The sequence below is a fragment of the Equus asinus genome, chromosome 28 (assembly GCF_041296235.1).
Source record: "Equus asinus isolate D_3611 breed Donkey chromosome 28, EquAss-T2T_v2, whole genome shotgun sequence".
In the NCBI taxonomy this organism is placed as follows: domain Eukaryota; kingdom Metazoa; phylum Chordata; class Mammalia; order Perissodactyla; family Equidae; genus Equus; species Equus asinus.
The window spans coordinates 50,912,967-50,929,778 of NC_091817.1; the positions used below are offsets into that span (position 1 = coordinate 50,912,967).

At 57.1% G+C, this 16,812-nt stretch overlaps 1 protein-coding gene across 2 annotated transcripts in view; it reads left to right on the plus strand.

The window, feature by feature from the left end:
• Positions 1-13,086: 13,086 nt before the first annotated feature.
• DPEP1 (dipeptidase 1) overlaps positions 13,087-16,812 on the plus strand; it is a 31,820-nt gene continuing 28,094 nt past the window's right edge. For both annotated transcript variants that reach the window (XM_044761573.2, XM_044761572.2), the window contains exon 1: positions 13,087-13,268. The gene's annotated coding sequence lies outside the window, so the exon portion shown is untranslated. The remainder of the gene's footprint in view (positions 13,269-16,812) is intronic.

Here is a 16,812-nt window from a genome sequence, read left to right on the forward strand (position 1 = left end):
AGTGAGCTGGGCGTGGAGGAAGGGGCCCTTCCCAGAGCCGCTGCCTTAGAGGGATGTAGCTGCTCCCAGAGCACGTGAAACAGGGAGGGGGCAGAGGTGTGAAGACCTCCCCTCCCACCAAGAGGAAGCAGGCAGCAGTGGGGACAGCCCTCAGGGGACACCCTCTTGGAGAGCAGGTATGGATGGCGGACAGCAGGAGGCAGCTGCCCTGGGGCTGGGCCAGTGGGCAGGCTCAGCGGGCTGTGGAGGTGGAGGGCCGGCTCGGCTGTAAGGCTGTGGTGACCTTTACCAGCCAGTGTCCAGCCTGGGAAGGCCACCCAGCTCTACCAGGGCGCATACAGTCATAGAGGAATTACCGCCCTGGGGGGCTCTGCTGGACGTCCACTGCTTTTGCTTTCCCACGTCCATTCCCACCTCCCTCCCATTAGCAGCCTAGTTTTCCTTTGAGGCCCCCTTGCTCAGTCCAAGTATTTTGAGGGCCTGGATCACTGTCCAGATGCCAAGGCAGGCATGGGACCACGCCTGGCCAATCAGAGAGCAGGCTGTCCCCTGGCCACAGTGATTGGCTCACAGTGGGCACGTGACCTGAGCTGGCCAATGAGACTCGGTCTTGGGACTTTCACTGACTGTAGGCTGGTGTGGTGGGAGCAGGCAGCACTGATGGCAGCAGCTGGGCGGGCATGTGGGCAGGCCTGCTGAGGAGGAAGCCCCCGCAGAGCGAGCAGCTGAAATCACTGCTTGGAGGTGCCTGGGTCCTGAGCCCGACTGTCCTGTGAGGGGAGCCCCGAGGGCCCTCTGCTCAGGCCAGTGGCTGGTGTCCGCCAGAGGTCGGCGGGTGCTGCAGTGCACAGCCTAGAAAAGCAAGCTCAGAGCAGGTGAGCGACGGCCGGGCCGCCCAGCTGGCCGGGGCAGTTCCCAGATTCACACCCTCACCTGCAAAGTCCTCCGTCAGGTGACGATCATCCAGACGGGTTCCCAGGGTGGGGACCCAGGACCGGGGTCAGAAATCCTGCCAACCTGCGTGGCGACCTGCAGATGAGGTCAGCAGGTCCCCGGTTCCCGAGCACCAACGCCAGGACGCAGGTTCTCCCGGCCAGCAGAATCAGAGTGTGCAGCAGCAAGGACCCGCAGCGGGACCACCCGCACCGACTCCAGAAATTGCTGCGTCTGCCGAGTGGAGCGGTCCCTTCTCAGAGCTGGATTCCTGATTTACAAACAGCCTGAGGGTGCTTACAATGGCCAGTGGCCTACTCACTGGTCCAGAGTCAGACTGGACATGTAGCTCCAGCCTTCAATAGCTGTGTGACCTTGGACAAGGTCATTCTTCATCTTCATCTGTCACACGAGGGTGTGCAGCTTTAAGTCATGGCCCTAAATTCCTTGGCCACCCCTCCTGTTGAGAGGTGAGTGGGTGTTCCTTCTCCCTGGGTCCTGGCAGACTCGGGGTCCTGTGTGGCTTCCAGCCTTGGTCATGAAGATGCCACTCTGCTGTCTGGCTCACCCGACACACTGGCTCTTGGGGCCCAGCTGCCACGCTGCGAGGAAGCCCAAGCAACCATGGAGCAGAACCGAGGTCCCAGCTGACAGCCAGCACCAACCAGCTGTGTGAGCGCCCCTGTGAGAGGAGCTCTCCAGCCGGGCTGAGGTCCTCACCCCGAGCCAGGACCACCCAGCTGATCCCTTCCCGTGTTCCTGACCCTCAGAGACCGTGTGAGTTTATCCGTGTTTGCTGTTCTAAGCCACCTAGTTTTGGGGTAACTTGTTAGGCAGCTAGGCCCTCTTCACAGCTGCCTGGAAGTATAAGGTGGTGGCGCACAGGGCCGGGCACAGAATGCCTGTTTGGCAAATAAATATCAATTTCGCAAGGGAGCGTGGCTTTTCTTCCTCCTTCTGAAGGGGGGTTGTGCCAAAGCTCCGTCCCTTTGATTGTAAATGTGCCCCCTGCTCTGCGGGCTCTCTGCCTCCCCCACAGAGGCCAGGCTGGGCCTCAGAGGCCAAGGACTCCCGGTCCGTGTCCCCCACGCCCAGGGCCTGCCCTTGCCAGCCTCAGAGTCTGCCGTGGCTGGCAGGAGTGGGAACAGGGGCAGCTCGGCATCGAGGCTGTGCTTTCTTCTGCTGCACAAAGGAAGCCAGGCAGAAAGCTGTGAGTAAGTGCTGGTAATTGGTGCAGGGGTGGCAGCAGGCTGTCAGATGGAGAGCAAGCGCAGCCCTGGGCGCAGGGGAGCCGTGGACGAAAGTGGCCTTCCATGCCCTGCCCCTCACCTCCCCCTGCGCTGGTGTCCACCCGCCGACCCCCCTTTAGCAAGGGCACCCAGCACCCTAGCCTGGCGCAGAGCCTTTCCCCCCATCGAGACCTCAACAGCTGCTGAGCCCCGCTTGCGAGGAGCGTGTTCTGGGTACTCGCCAAACTTGGCTCAAACCTCAGTGCACTGAAGTCCCACCACCCCTTGTGGCTGCCTGTTGTAAGCGTGTTTCACGAGCTGGGAGAAATTAAGCCACTTGGCCCGGGATGCAGCTGGGAGGTGCAGAGCGGGGGTCCTGGGCTGGGCCTTGCAGCCTGGTTCCCAGGACTCAAGGACACAGCCCCTGGCTGTGTGTGCACGTGTGTGTGTCTGTGGGGAGGGCCGAGTGGGGGTCTTTGTCCTCAGCTGCTGTCCTGAAGGCTCTTTCTGACCCCCAGCCACAATCAGCCCCGTTGCGTGGCTCTCTCTCTCTAGCTCGTCAGCCCACTCTGGGAGACCAGACCAGGCTGTGTGGGCTGATGGCCACTGGCGGGTCGCTGGGACCCGGGTGCCCTGCCCAGGACAGACATTTCCTGGGGCCACTGGGTGTTGACCAGGACGTCCCTGAGAACACCAGGTGTGTAGACTGCAGACCAGCACAACCTTCTCCAGCCCTTGGAGGAGCTGGTCCAGGGGAAGAGGTTCCAGACTCCCCCTGTGGGCCTCCTGGAAGGCAGGAACAGGCAGAACGGGCTCCTGGGGGCCGGGGGCCTAAGGCCCAGAGGAGACTCAGGGACTTGGCCCAGGAAACTTGCCAGAGCCACTGTCTGCTCAGTGCTCAGGTTGCACCAGCTGGATGGGCCCCCGGAGCACAGCAGGCGTGGGGTGAGGGTGGGGCCTCGTGAGGCTCAGATGGAACAGTCAGCACCTCTGGCCGCTGCAGGGGAGCTGCAAACTGGCCCTCGGGGCAAGCTCCTCCTTCATCCATCCAGCGTTTGCTGAGGTCTGAGGTACCCCATAACGATGCCCATCTTCAAGGTGGGGGCGTTGGTCCCTGCCTGGAAGGGGACCTGAGGCCAAGGGTGATGGCATGAGCAAAGGGGCTCCCCTCCTGCCGCTGGATAAATGGGAATCCGACTCTGCCTGGTCCTGGCTTCTTCCTGGGGTCCCCAGGCTCTTCCTGAACACAGGGCACTGAGAAGTTCCCCACACCGAGTGCCCAGCAGTGTGGCTGGGCCTGGAACCCATGGCCCACCTCCGATGCCCACCTGGGCTTCACTTTGGTCTGTCCCCACAGAGAGGGACCAGCCGGTGCCTTGTGACGACACCCGGGGGTCCCGGTCCCCAGGAGGAAGGCAAAGGCCACCGCTGGTCCTGAGCCCCGATTATGCTCATGTAGCACCTGGCAGCAGCGCTGGGGGCAGGCAAGGTGGGAGCAGACTGGACAGCTCGCCAGGAGGCAAGGAGCATGGCCCGAGGGGGCTGGTGGGGCACCCGGGCTCCCCACACCCTGCGGGCTGGGCGCCGTCCTCTGGTCTTCCACCCGGCAGAGTGGCAAACGTTTATTACACGCCTGCTGTGTGCCAACCCGAGAGCACAGCAGTCACGTCCACCTAGCCAACAGAGAGACCTCGATCACGTGACGTGGGTGCCCGGGACAGGCCGCACCAAGTCGGAGCAGCCCGCCTCCACTTTGGGGACTGCTGTGTCTCCAAGGCTGGCCCCTCCTCTGTCATGCCCACTGCAAGCAACATCCAGCCCATGGTGCGAAGATACTAGGGGTCATCTGAAGCTTGTATTCCCCTCTTCCATAATTACAAGCCCCAGTTTTCATCAGGGCACATAGCTGTCCCGATAAAGACTGTTTCCTTTGCTGCGAGGTGTGGCCACATGACTACATTTTAGCCAAGACTATGAGGAGGAGTGGTATGCACAACTTCAGGGTGTGCACTTCTCTCCCCATTCCTTCCTGTTGCTTGGATTGAGATCTAATGGCTGGAGTTCAGCAGCCATCTTGCACCACATGTGAACTTGGAAATGGAAACCACACAGGGTAGATAAAGAAGATAGGAGGGCCTAGGTCCTGACCCTCTCAGAATTTCTTGGAGGGGAGAGGGAAATAAGCGTCTACTTTGCTTTTTAATTATCCATATTACTTATAGCCAAACCTAGTCTAAAGTAAAACAGCTTGTAAAACACTTAGCATTTGCATCAAATAAGTTTCTGGAAAATGTCTCCCATCGTTATTATGGGTGTCTCTTTTGTAGGGAAAACCTCAGAAAGGGAGGCTGACTCAGCCTTGGCATTCCAGGAAGGCTTCCCTGAGGAAGTGGCATGTAAGTGGAGACTTGATGAATAGGAATAAGGTAAGTCACTTCTAGGGCAGAGAGTGACTTCTCAGGGCCACTTGCTGGGGAATGCTGCCACCTGTTTGGGACCATCAGAAGCGCCCTAATGGCTCCTGAATTTTGTCTTAACTCCTTAGCTTGGTGGTCATAGCATGGCTTCAGGTATGGTGTGTTCCAGCAGATTGTCTTATCATCTTTCTTTGCTTCTGGGTCTCGGACCTTATTATTGAACATAAAATTCTCTTTTTCTTCTTACGAAAGCAATTTGTGTTCTTTGTGGAAAAATTAGAAAATCTAAATAGGCAAAAATAATTTTAAAAATCAGCAGCACGTCCCCCTGGAGCAGCCGTGTGAAGACCTTGGTGCATTCTCCTCCAGAGTTCTCCTTGAATGTTCCCTTGCCTGTTCTGTGACAGAGGAACACTGTCATTGGGGTGAGTGCTGTGTAATAGGAATTGGTGGCCCACACGCCTCAGACCCCCCAATGCCCTCAATTCTCACAGCCCCAGAGAAGGCGCTATGACCCCATGCTGCAAATGGCTCCATAACCCTCCTGAGGACGCAGCGTGTGGAGGCAGAGGAGGGCCGTCAACTGGGCATCAGGGAGCGCTGGGGAGCGGACCCAGGAGCTCCTCAAGAAGAAGGGAAGGACAGGGCGCACCCACGGTGGTGGCAGGGCGGGCACCACAGAGGCACCCCAGCTGGCCCCCACCTGTTGCGGCCTCGGGCACTCTGGGATCCTTCCATGTCCGTGGGTGTCTCTTTCAGCATCCTTTTGGTGGCCTGAAGGGGCTCCTCCCACATGAGCCCCGTTCTCAATCACGTGATTCCTCCTCATCCACGTCGGTGGCTGTGGTTCGTCATCATTGTGAGTGACCCTTCAGTGGCCATTCCTGAGTGAGCCCAGAGGCTGCCCCAGGGCCCCGGGGCCCGCTGCCCAGTGATGGACATCTGGGTCACCCCTCCCCACTTTGGGGTGCTATGAAAAGGCTCGTGTGGGGGACATGCTCGCGCACACCTGCAGCGTGCACTGGCGCAGCCTCCGAAAGTTCCCAGGTTCAGCTGTGCAGCAGCCACAGTGCATAAGAGCGTCTGTGCCTGCACGTGGGGAGTCTTCAAAACCAAAACAGCTGCTCCCTCCGCTCCGGTGGCCTTCTTTCCCTGTGGGCAGGGAGTGTACCTCTCCCTGTGGGTGAAGTGGTTGCTGTGACAGGTGGAGACATGGCGGTGGCTGGGGGGGCAGAGGACTGGACTGGAGCTCGTTGAAGCCGGAGGGAAGAGCAGAGTTCTGTGGGGCCTGCGGCGTGGCGGGGTGGGGTGGGCAGCTGGCAGCAGATCCCTGGTATCCAGACCCTCCTGGGCTCCCCAAGGAGGAGGCTGGGGAGGGCGAGGGGCAGTGGCCACAGCCTGGGCCTCTCCAGACCCTCCCTCACAGCCCGAGCACTGCCCGTGTGGCTGTCCATCGGTCCAGATGGTCCAGTGGTCTGGGTGGCCTGGCAGAGTGGCTACTGGTCACAGCATCAAACTAAGGAGTGACCCGTGGAGACTCCCCGCGTCTCTGGGGAGAATGAGGGCTCTCCCTTCCCGGCTGGCCCAGCTGACCATGTCAGCTCCTCAGCAGATGGCCTGGAGCAGGGTGGCCCGTTGTCCCCACATCTGAACAGGAGAGGCAGCCACGGCCGGGAGGGAGGCGGGCCGCGGGGACGGTGCCATCACACCACATTCTCCCCTTAGTTGGACTTGGCGCCAGCCTGTAGCTTTGCGTCCCCCACTGTCTCCTCCTGGGCCAGGGGAGCATGGCCACCTGGGATAGTTTTGGGCAGGAGGAAACAGTCGTCGGGCTGGACCCTCTGCCCAGGTGCCCAGCCCTGGGGTCTCAGGGGTGAGCTGACACACCTGCCCGGCTGCAGCTCGCCTGCCAAGCTGGTGAGTTCACCGTCAGAAAAGACCAGGCAGTGAGTGGAGGACCACTGCTCGTGTCTGCTGAGCGCTTCTCTGAAGCCCCCCCTCGCCCACAGCAGGGCTGCGCTCACAGCCGGGTCTCCCAGGAGAGGCAACCGGGGCTCCACGACAAGAACCTCAGGGGGCCTGTGAGCCGCGGACAGGCCTTCCTCATCAGGATGCCGATCGAGCCACAGGAGCACCTGCCTCACCAGAACTGACAGAGCCTGTCCCGGTGAGGATGGGGGCCCCAGCGTCTCTGACCCAAGCTGGGCCGAGCGATGATCGGCCACCTTGGAGAACTGGCAGGCCCAGACGCTCGCTCCTGGGTCCGCACCCAGAGAAACACGTGGATCCGTCACGCAAACCTCCACACAAATGTGCAGGCAGAAAGTGGAAGCGACTCAGACGGCTGTCAACAGCAGAAGGGACCGATAAGTCATGGAACGTCCACACGGTGGAGCCCTGAGACCCTCAGTGAGACCAGGCACCACAGGCAGACGCGCGGGAGTCGCCCTTGCCGGTCCGTTGTGTGAAGTTCGAGGTCAGCAGGTGGCCTGGGGCGGGTGTGCTCCGTCTGGTCCTGGTGATGAAGCTGTGCACACACACACACACACGTTGGTGTTCACCTCGACGGACTTGCACGTGTGCGTGTGTGTGCTTTGAGGAGTATACATTCACATATGTAAATTACATCTAATTTACTGGGTGCCTGGCCGGCACCCCCAGGCCCTCTCACCCCCTGATGTTGGAGTCTGGCCACACTGACCCCTCAGCTGGACCAGCAGAGCCTGGACAGGAACTTGTACCTGAATCTCACCCAGGAAAACCAGAGGAGAAGCCGGAGGCGTGTGCCCGACCTGGGCAGTCTCTCCGGGGGTTTACTCCCAGATGCCCTCCTGCCAGAAGCTCCGGGGTGGCTCCTGGAGGCCTGGGGCCCTGAGTGGGGGCAGCCTGGTCAGTAGCAGACTCAGGGTGTCTGAGAGAGGAGCCCACCGAGCACCCCTCCCAGGCTGTTGGCCACAGACCAGGGATGCCGTGGCCCCTGCCTCTCGTGGCTGGGGCTCGAGGTGGCGCTGTTGGCACTGGGTGGAGCACACCTGTGGTCGTGTGATGACCCTCAGTCTGTGGGCTTTTCAGTTACGAGCCTCTCAGGCCCTCAGCTCCTCTTGGGAGAAGCAATGGGCGCAGCCATGAGCTCAGGACTCAGACAGATCAGGATTCACTCTGGCTTCCTCCTTCCTAATGTCAAACTTGGGCACCTCCCGTTTCCTGTCTGTGGGATGAGAGTACCAACCTGCAGCGTTCCCAGGATTAAATAAAACAGTGAGTGCAAAGCATCCGCCCGCCTCCCCCCCAAACCCTGTGGCTCCCCTCGGCAGACTCGATTATACTGGCGGCCCTCGGTGGCTTGAAGGTGGCATTGTCACAGCGCCCTGTCCTGCAGACATGAGGTTAGGCCTGGAGTTCAGCAAGGGGCGAGTTTCACAGAAGCCCACCTGCCGGCGGTGGGAGGGGAGTGGTCCTCAGACACGAAAGAAAGCTGCGAGCAGGGTCGCGCGGCAGGCCCCTCCGCTTTTACTGTCAGGCTGGGGTGAAGGCCCACCTGGGTGGTCAGGGAGCCGGGCCGGGAGGGAGCAGGTGGGGGGTCAGGGGTGGGGTTGGTGCATCGTCCAGGGGAGGTGAATGCTGGAGTCGCCCCTCTTGGCTTGGTAGACAGTGCTGAATTTCTCATTCTGCACAGGAGTCAAGTGCTGCTTCCAATCCCCCTGCAGTCTCCCCACCTGGGGGAAGGCGGACGAGGAGCTCAGGCTGAGGGGGAGAAACCCCCCCTGACCACAGAAGAAGCACAGCTGACCTCTGGGGTTCCTTGGGAGAGAGGAGACCAACAACCATCCCCTCCCAGTCTTGTGGTCCAAGTCTGTCCCCCAAAAAGACGCGTTCCAGTCCTAAGCCCTGGTCCCTGGAGTGTGGCCTTGTTTGGAAATAGTCTTTGCAGACGGGATCAAGGTCAGTGAGGTCATTAGGGCAGCCCTAATCCAAGGACTGGTGTCCTCATAGGAGAGGGTGGTCCCAGGGACTGGAGATGTGCGGCCGCAAGCCAAGGGCCCATGGATGCTGGAGAGGCAGGAAGGACCCTCCCTACAGGTTTCAGAGGGATCACGGCCCTGCTGACCTTGACTTTGGACTTCTGGCCCCCAGGCCTGTGAGAGAATAAATTCCTGTTGTGTGAAGCCCCCGGTTCGTGGTACTTTGTCGGGCAGCCTCACGATGCTCACCTGCCCGTGGACACCCCTGCCTGCAGCCGGGCCTGCTCCGAGGAGGAAAGGAGGCTGCGGGACCTGGAAACTCCCCTGAGACCTGGCGTGTGGGGGGCTTTGAGGAGCAGCTGGTTTTGTTTTATTTTTCAAATTTTCCAAACTATTTTATTGTTTAAATAGAAGGATTCCATAGATGTGCTTCGGTCTGGTACACTACATTCTTAACAGCAGGCGTGCAGAGCTGTGACGCACAGCAGCTGTTCTCAACTTTCCCGCCCGCCCTGGGGGCCTGGCCGCCCCACTCGCTATTTTCCCTTCTGGAATCCCGGGCCTGGCAGGGAGCTCAGCGGACACTTCCTACAATAGCGCCCGAGGGGACAGGCCTGCTTTTCCATCAGGTGAAGTGACGAGACTCGGACTTCCATCCCCAAACCATGACTCAAACAGAGTGTGACGAAGCGGTCCCGTGAGGACATCCTGGCGTGCGTGTCATCTTCCTCTCCCCAGCTTCACTGAGATACGGTCGACATATGGCACTGTGTAAGTCTAAGGCCACAAGGTGACGATTGACACTCGTACGTGTTATGAAGTGATCCCCACGATAAGGCTGGTTAACACCCCATCGCCTCACACAATGACCGATGTGTTGTGTGTGGTGAGGACATTTAAGATCTACGTTCTTGGGGCCAGCCTCGTGTCCGAGTGGTTAAGTTCACACACTCTGCTTCAGCGGCCCAGGGTTTCGCCAGTTCGAGTCCTGGGTGTGGACATGGCACTGCTCCTCAGGCCATGCTGAGGCGGCGTCCCACATGCCACAACTAGAAGGACCCACAACTAAAAAGAAATATAGAACTATGTACCGGGGGGGTCTTTGGGGAGAAAAAGGAAGAATAAAATCTTCAAAAAAAAGAAGATCTACCTTCTTAAGTACAATACAGTATGTTAACTCCAGTTCCCATGCTGCACGTTAGACCCCAGGACCTACTGACCTTGTAACTGGAGATCTGTGTCTTTCACCCGTGTCTCCCCATCTGGCAGCCCCCGTTCTGCTCTGTTTCTGTGAGCTGGACTTTCTTAGAGTCCGTGTGAGTGAGACCAGGCAGGATTTGCAGCATTTCTCCATCTGGCTTACTTCACTTAGCATGATGCCCTCCAGCTCCGTCCATGTTATCGCAAAAGGCAAGACGTTCTTCTTTTTAAAGGCTACATACTATTCCATGGTTCAGACATTCCTCGAACGTTCAGGCAGATGAGAACCCATGCGTGCGCGCTGGCCCTGGAGCCTGTGCCCCCAGGACTCGAGCTTGCCTGGCTTCGTAAACGCCTGGCTTCTGAGCACGCAGCAGACACCTCCATCGAGGGGTGGGGCACCTCCTCTTGTTCCAAGTTTTCCAAGAGCTGCTCAGGCCCTGCCAGGCCTGAGTCTGGGGGGGTCTACGCTCAGGGGCGTGAGTCTCATCGCGCCATTATATCTGCTCACGTCGACATGATCACAAGTTTTATGCTGAAATACTTTATCTTTTTAAAGTTATTTTCCTTATATTTCTCCTGCATAGGATGGTTAGGATAGTATATTGATTTTAAAGAAATGGTGGCAGGGAGTTGTGTCTCCTACAGCTGTGGTTTCAGAGGAGTGAGAAGGTTGTGCTGCCCCGTAGCCGGAGGAGGCCAGGGGGGCAGCAGGGGACCTGCTCCCACGGGAATGTGTGGAGCAGAGACTGTTAGGAGGGAATGGATTTGGGGGCACCTTCTTGGAGGGGTTCAGGAAGTAGGATTTAGGGGCCCAGGAAGAGACGAGAGGAGAGAGAGCTGTAAGCTGGGAGAGACAGGCCGCCAGCACGGGAGAGCACCACAGGCTGGCGCCCCTCCGGGCAGGAGCTTCTCGGTCATTTTGTTTTGTGTCCTGACTCTGCACTGTCATCATCAAGCCTTTAGTGACGTGTGTTATACTGACAGCCTGGAGCCCATGGGCTAAGGAGGGGGCTGGGAAGGAGCGCAGCTTTCCGCAGGAAGCTGCCCTGCTGTGGTCTGGGGTCTCCGTGCTCTCCAGGCTGCTCTGGCTCATGAAGGAGAAGGGGCAGTGTTCGGGATGCTGTCCTCCTCTCCCAGCCCAAGCGGCAGCCCCAGGAAGTCACTTAGTTTCTGGAAGGTGCCCTGCAGTTCCTAGATCCAGACAGGAAAGACGCAGGAAGAAAGATACATATTTGCAATACATATTTAGGACTAAATAATCAGAAAATAGTGTACTAAATAATCAGAAATGTGAATGACGATGTTCAGTTCAGCATGATTTGTAGTAGCAAGAAATGGGAGGCAACCTAAACACCCAGGAATGAAGGGAAGTTATTTATGCCGTATCTCACCACAGAACAATATGCAGCCATTAAAAATTTCATGGAAGGGGCCAGGCCCGTGGCCGAGTGGTTAAGTTCGTGTACTCTGCTTCGGCGGCCCAGGGTTTCACTGGTTCGGATCTTGGGCGCGGACATGGCACCGCTTGTCAGGCCATGTTGAGGCGGCGTCCCACATGCCACAACTAGAAGGACTCACAACTAAAATATACAACTATGTACTGCGATTTGGGGAGAAAAAGCAGAAAAAAAAAAAAAGATTGGCAACGGTTGTTAGCTCAAGTGCCAATCTTTAAAAAAAATTTTTTTCATGGGAAAATACTTATACTAAAATTTTAAGTGAAAAGTCCAGGTTAGAAAGTGTTGCATGGGCAACATGAGCTCCACTATGTAAAAATAGAGTAAACAAAAAAAAGAGTGAAAAATTAGATAGATGAATAGGTAGATGAGAGTGGATGGGTGGATGGATGGATGGATGATGGACGGGTGGGCATAGATAAACGGATGTATGTATAGCTAGATGGTTAGATATCTTTAGAGCCCAGGAAGTGCAGATCTACTCAGCTGATACAAGGTCGCAGATGTCATGGCACAGCAATGAGAGAGACCCACAGGTCCTGAGAGCTATAGGGCCAACCTCTCTTTAAGTTATAAAGGTCTTATTATTTTTATTTTATTATTTTTTTTTCTGCTGAGGAAGATTTGCCCTGAGCTAACAACTGTGCCAGTCTTCCTCTATTTTGTGTGTGGGTCACCACCACAGCAGGGCCACCTATGAGCAGTGTAGGTCTGTGACTGGGATCTGAACCTGGGCCTCCAAAGCAGAGCACGCCGAACTTAACCACTAGGCCCCGGGGCTGGCCCAGGTCCTATTATTGTTGGTAACACTGTTCTTGGAATCTCCCTGTCTTGTCAGCCAGAATTCTGGCAGACTCTGCGCAATATCTCTGGTCACGACACAACCCCAGCCAGCTGAGAAGGAAACCTCTGAACCCACTTGGCTTGTTACAATTGTCTCCTTACTGGGTGAGCAACGTTTTTTGGTTCATTCAATAAATCATTTTTGAGCGCCTCCTGTATGTCAGGCACTATCCTAGGTGCTGGGGGTACATTGGTGACCAAACAGAAATGCTTCGCTAATAAGGCCACGTTCTAGACAAGGAGACAGACGATGGAGCTGAGTGAAGGCGAGGGGGCTCCCCGGGGGTCTGGAGGCCTAATTCCAGCCCCGGCCGTGCCAGGAGCTGGGCTGTGTCCAAAGTGAGGCCAGCATTATCTTTAATTCCAAAATTATTTAAAAATACGTACTAGAAATTCTAAAGAATGACACCTGTGGCATCAATATTTTTGTGCTAAAGAAATTTTACGTATTTGGCATTTGAAAGTCTCGTAATATTTTAGAGAATTTGGTCACAGGTCATATTCACTCCCAATCTAAAAGCTTTGAAAAATGAGTCTTTTGTTAATTATTGCACTAACACTCATTTGATTGGAAACACCTGGCCTGAACTGACGTGAAGCTATTTGTAGTAATTTTTGTCCCACTGAGAGTGAATATTCTAATGTCTTGAGGCAGAAACAGGGGAGCCTGTCCCTGCCAGACCTTACAGCATCTGCAGAAGTGGGTGCGATTCCTGAAATCCCGCAAACCCTGAGTTCCTAGACACCGGCGGCCCCAAGGGTGGAGAGCTCAGCTTTGTGAGAGGAATTTGAACATGTTACTGAGAAATCGATTTCGACTTGTGATTCTCAGCTGAAATCTTACTGTGCACTACAGCGTTGAAGCAGCTCAGAGAGCCTGTGGTGCTCCCGCTTTGTAAGTTTAAGTTGCCATCGCTGAGGAGACTGTCGGGGGGCGCTCAAGGAGCCCCACAGGTGCAGCCGTGCCGGAAACCGTCCTTGGCAGCCAGGCCCTGCTGGCGGAAGGCGCAGGAGGCAGCCCGTGGGCTGGTGTTAGATTCAGGGACGACGATAGGAAGGACTTGGGGAGGCGGGGTCCACTGCCCGGTGTCAAGGAGGGAGTGAGGCTCTGGGTGGATGGAAGGGGCAGTGTGAGCAGCGTTGCCCAGACACCCCCACCCAGCCGAGGACCCTCACCTGAATGAGGGGAATCACCAAGAGGACGTCTGTGTCTGGAGCTGGAAGGTACAGGCAGCCTGCGGGGCCGGACTCTGAGGGGTGCGGACGCTGCAGAAGCAGGCCTGGGCGTGCTCATCCGCGAGCTCATGTGGGTCCCCGCGGGGCTGCGAGCAGAGTCTGGAGCCTCGGCAGGGAAGTGGAGGGAGGCTCTGCTGGCAGACTGCCCCGCCAGTGGGCTGGTTCCGGCAGGTGTGTGCTAGAGCAGCCACACTCACTGCTAAAATGTTGACGTAGGTCCTTGCCAGGTGACGGCTGGCCATTGTCCTGAGTCTCAGCTGCCCTCACAGGCCCGTCCTGATGCCCCTTGCCAGCCCTCCACTCTTGTCTGTCTCCTCGGCCGGAGGCCCTACCCCAGCAGAGAGACAGTGCTCTGAGCAGTGGGTCTGGCAGGTCCCTGGTGCCCATTTAGCCCCTCAAGGCCATGAGCATCCTGCCAGGAAAGATTCTGCTGGAGTCACCCTCTGGGGCCACTGGTGGGACTCACTCTGGCACTGAAGTTCAATGGTTGTGACATGTTGGGGTCCCAGCCCCAGATCCCCAAGCAGAGGTTGGGGTAGGGCAGCGGCCATGGCACATTTTACCCAGAATATCTGTTCATCAGGCAGAAACCTCCGACTAACACCCTCCACCCCCTTTAGTCTCCAAGACCAGCCAGGGCACCCCAAGCCACAGGACCTGACCACACTGTCCCCACCCCGCCTGGCCCCACCCCGCCTGGCCCCACCTCCTTCCAGGCAGGGTCTGGTGAGGATTTACACCCATCACATCATCTCCCAGACAGTGATGGGATTGTGAAAGGGAAATGCAGTCAGAGCTTGTGTGCGTGTGCCTGTCTGTGTGTACACCCTTGCACACACATACGCTCCCACACCTGTGGTCGGCCGAGTGTTGGTCAGGGACAGCTTTCAGCAAGGGGTGAGGTTTGGGGAGAGCTGGGGGAGAAGTAGATGCAACCCATGGACCAGGCAACCAAGCAGGGAGAGAGCCTGCCAGCAGAGGGAACGGCATGTGCCAAGGTCCTGAGGCAGTGGGGGAAGTCTCTTAAAGGATAGGCCAGCAGGGGTGGTGGTTCTAGGAGGAGGGCCACTCCCATTTCTGTCTGTGGTGAGGTGTGAATTACCAGGTTTGTGGGACAGTGCCCTCAGAGGGCAAGAGGGCCTCTGCTTCCTAGGACAAGAAGCGGGGCTTTAAATGTTCGTGCTCCATGGTGAACCCCCCAAACACAGGCATTATAATTGTGCCAATCAAAAGCATTTAAGGAGTGTTTACAAAAAGTACTGGTTTCCACGGCCCAGGAGAGGAGTGATGGGTCATGAGACCCTGCTGAAAAGGGGCGCACACCCTTTCAGTCCTGACGACCCCAGAACAAACCTCCCATCGTCAAAGTCAGAAGTCTGGGAGCATGTATGGTGCTCCCTTGGGCAGTGGCGTGTCTGGGGTCCCAGAGCAGCCCCCCACCATTGATCCCACCTGCTGCCTGCCCCTTATCCCCTGGGGGAGGACGGACCCCGTGGGCACCCGCCAGTCTGAGCCCCCCGCTCACCACGCAGTCCTCCTCATTCTGCCTGGTTGCCCCGCCCTGGAAGGCTCAGCTCACCCCTCAGGCTGGGCCAGGGCAGCCCCAACCTGGCAACTCTGGGCTTGAAGCCAGGGAGCTGGGATTGGGCTGGATTTGGGGTCAGATGACAGGGTGGGGGCAGTGTCTTCTCTCCTCCCTTCTGTACGATGCCATTTGCCATGAGCAGCACCCTGGAGACTTCACACATCAGCATATAGAGAGCCGCACAGAATACTTGTGTTTTTAACCGTCCTCCTCCAGGTAGACACCAGTTGTCCACACTCCTTTGCTACTAATACATAATAGGTTATTTCCAAAGATGACCACTGAAAACAGCTCCCCTCCCTCTGTGTGCACCCTGCTTTTCCCTCCCCTTGAACATGGGCTGCGACTTGCTTTGACCAACAGAATGTGGCAGACGTGAGTCTGTGCTGGTTTTGGTGGGTTCAGACAGCTTCCACCACCGGCCTCTGGAAGGCCCGCACTGCTCTGCTGGAAAAGAGGCCCAGCCAGGCCGCAGACAAGCAGCTGAGGCTCGGACACGGGAGTGAAGGTGTCTGGGACATTCCAGCACTGGCCAAGCCCCAGGGAATGACCCTGCTGACACCCTGGGAGCAGAAGGACCCCGGCTGGGCCCGGCCGGTCCACAGACTCGTGAGAAATAATGAATCATCGCTGTGTTAGACCCCAAGCTTTGGGGTGGTCTGTGAAATGACAGACAATGCTGCAGTGGGTCTCCGCATGTCAACCCCGTCTCCGGGGTGTGCGGACGGCTATAGGATAAATTTCCCAAAGCGGGACAGCTCGTCCAAAGGACAGAGGTGATTCTGATTCCAGCTAACTTTTGGATTTTTTCCAATCGGCTCGGTAGAAGAATGGTCTCTTGGTGCCGTTTGGTGTGCTTTCTCTCATTCTGAGTGCAGCTGAGCATTTATTCAGGTGTTCGGGGATGTTTTTTCTGCCATCTTTTTGTTTGTGTCCTTTGCCCTGTTCCTGTTGGACTGCGTCCTTTTTAAAAACGGTTTCTAAGAGCTGCTTCTGTGTCAGCACTTTGTCTGCCGTCTACGTTATCGCAAACACATGTCCTGGTTTGCCGCTGACCTTTCGTCCGCCGGTGTGGCGTTTCCTTCGTAGGAAAATGCACCGGTGTCTTTCTCTACGCCTTGCAAGGCAGTTGGAGAATCTGCATCTGTTTTCTTCTAGTACTTTCAGGTCTTGTCGCCACTGCTCTGTTGCTGGCACACCCCGTGTTTGTAGAGGGTGAGGTGGGGAGTACAACCTGGTCTTTTTTCAGATGGCTGCATCATTGTCCCAACATGATGAGTGAAAAGCACGCTGGTGTGGTGGCCCAGCTTTCGTATGGTAACTGCTCACGTGTATTTGGGTATTGAGCTTTTTAAGCAGAGCGGCGCGTTGCGCCAGGTTCCTGTGCTCGGCACACACCCATCTTCAGTGGCTGCATGACTCCATCCTGGGGCAGCAGTGGATGCACCTCCCGTCCCCTTCCCTCACTGTCGGACATTTGTGTTGGCTCACGATCTGGCCCTGTACGCAGAGGGTGGCGAGAGACTGGAGAAAGAGGCGGCCGCTCCAGGTCAGTGGGGGTGGTGGGGGAACAAGCAGGGACACCTGCAGACGAGACCGGTCTTGTGTGGCCGCAAGACGAGCAGATCTCCCCACCCGCCTGCCAAAGCTTGAGTTTACACGGAGGCCTTGCCCGGGTTCAGTCATGTACCATCCAGGTGGTCCTGACCGCACCTCACTCTCTCCGGGCTACGTCCTTGGAACAGCTCACGGTGGGAACGGGGTGCAGAACATACCTTCCAAGGAGAGGGGAGGGGTAGGAGCCTGGCATTGCCCCGAGCCAAGAGGCGGTCTCATCCTCTTGACAACCTCCTCCAAGAATTTGGTAGATAAAAAACAGCACCAGTTTTCTCTCTGGTATTCTCCCACACGGTAAAGTACGGGAACCAAAGCTGTCGGCAATCCACC